Source organism: Suricata suricatta, chromosome 12 (genome assembly GCF_006229205.1).
Source record: "Suricata suricatta isolate VVHF042 chromosome 12, meerkat_22Aug2017_6uvM2_HiC, whole genome shotgun sequence".
Lineage (NCBI taxonomy): Eukaryota > Metazoa > Chordata > Mammalia > Carnivora > Herpestidae > Suricata > Suricata suricatta.
The window spans coordinates 4,782,197-4,784,506 of NC_043711.1; the positions used below are offsets into that span (position 1 = coordinate 4,782,197).

General features: G+C 41.0%; 1 protein-coding gene across 1 annotated transcript in view; it reads left to right on the forward strand.

Moving 5' to 3' along the window:
• LOC115273444 (putative adhesion G protein-coupled receptor E4P) overlaps positions 1 to 2,310 on the forward strand; it is a 39,966-nt gene that overhangs the window by 15,946 nt on the left and 21,710 nt on the right. The gene's annotated exons all lie outside the window — the stretch shown is intronic.

Below are 2,310 nucleotides of genomic sequence, written 5' to 3' on the forward strand. Positions count from 1 at the left end.
GGAGCAGATCCCTCAATGACAGACATGAGTTAGTGTGTTTAAAAAAGAAAAAAAAGGGGGGGGGAGGAGCCAAGATGGCAGAGAGGAAGGGAGCTCTGTGAACTCTGTCCGCCACATCTATCGAACTGAGCAGGACATAACTCTCATCTGTAAGAGTGAAAGGAGAAAATACAGACTCCAGAAAGAAGACAACCTCAAAGATACCCGAGTGAGTGCAAACTGGGGAGACTGGAAAATGGGCCAGCCCGAGAGAGGCAGGGGAGGTGGGAGCCCCAGCCCAACACAGGGAAAGTGCACAGAGCAGAGACCCAGCAAAAAAAAAAGAGAACTACAGACCAATACCCTTAATGAATACAGATGCAAAAATACTCAATAAGATACTGGCAAATTGAAATCAAGAGCATACAAAAGAAATGATCCATCATGATTAAGTGGGATTCATTCCTGGGTTACAGGGATGGTTCAATATTTGCAAATCCATCAATGTGATACAGCACGTCAACAAAAGAAAAGATAAAACCCATATGATCCTGTCGATAGATGCAGAAAAAGCATTTGACAAAATACAGCATCCTTTCTTAATAAAAACCCTTGAGAAAGTCGGAATAGAAGGAACTTACCTAAACATTATAAAAGCAGTTTATGAAAAGCCCACAGACAATATCATCCTCAATGAGGAAAAACTGAGAGCTTTCCCCCTGAGATCAGGGACATGACAGGGATGTAAACTCTCACCACTGTTGTTTCACATAGTGCTGGAAGTCCTAGCATCAGCAATCAGAAAACAAAAGGAAATAAAAGGCATCAGAACTCACAAAGAAGTAGTCAAACTTTCACTTTTTGCAGATGACATGATACTCTACATGGAAAACCCAATCGACTCCACCAGAAGCCTTCCAGAACTGATCAATGAATTCAGTAAAGCTGCAGGGTACAAAAATCAATATACAGAAATTGGTTGCATTCCTATACACCAAAAATGAAGCAGCAGAAAGAGAAATCAAGAAGCTGATCCCGTTCACAATTGCACGAAAAACCATAAAATACCTAGAAGTAAACCTAATCAAGGATGTAAAAAATCTATATGATGAAAACTATAGAAAACTCATGAAAGAGATTGAAGAAGACACCATAAAATGGAAAAACATTCCATGCTCATGGATTGGAAGAATAAACATTGTGAAAATGTCATTACTACCCAAAGCAATCTACACATTCAATGCAATCCCCATCAAAATAGCACCAACGTTCTTCTCAAAGGTAGAACAAGTTTTCCTCAAATTCGTCTGGAACCACAAAAGACCCCGAATAGTCAAAGTAATATTCAAGAAGAAAACCAAAATGGAGGCCTCACAATCCCAGGCTTTAGCCTCTACTACAAAGCTGTTATCAAGACAGTATGGCATTGGCATAAAAACAGACACATAGACCAAATGAATAGAATAGAGAACCCAGAATTGGGCCCACAAATGTATGGCGAATTAATTTTTGGCAAAGCAGGAAAGAGTATCTGATGGAAAAAAGACTGCCTCTTTAGCAGGTGGTGCTGGGAGAACTGGACAGCAACATGCAGAAGAATGAAACTAGACCACTTTCTTCCACCATACACAAAAATAAACTAAAAATGGCTGAAGGACCTGAATGTGAGACAGGAAACCATCAAAACCCTCGAGGAGAAAGTAGGAAACAACCTCCTTGACCTCCACCGCAGCAATTTCCTACTTGACACATCCCCAAAGACAAGGGAAATGAAAGCCAAAATAAACTATTGGGACCTCATCAAGATAAAAAGCTTCTGCACTGCAAAGGAAACAATCAAGAAAGCTAATAGGCAACCAACAAAATGGGAAAAGATAGTTGCAAGTGACCTATCAGATAAAGGGCTAGTATCCAAAGTCTACAAGGAACTCACCAAACTCCACACCCAAAAAACAAATAACCCAGTGAAGAAATGGACAGAAGACATAAACACACTTCTCCAAAGAGGACATCCAGATGGCCGACAGGCACATGAAATGATGCTCAACATCACTCATCATCAGGGAAATACAAATTAAAACCACACTTAGATACCACCTCACGCCAGTTAGAGTGGCTAAAATGAACAAATCAAGAGACTATAGATGCTGATGAGGGTGTGGAGAGATGGGTACCCTCCTACACTGTTGGTGGGAATGTAAACTGGTGCAGCCACTCTGGAAAACAGTGTGGAGGTTCCTCAAAAAACTATCAATAGAACTTCCCTATGATCCAGCAATAGCACTGCTAGGGATCTACCCAAGGGATACTGAAGTGCTGATGCATAGGGGC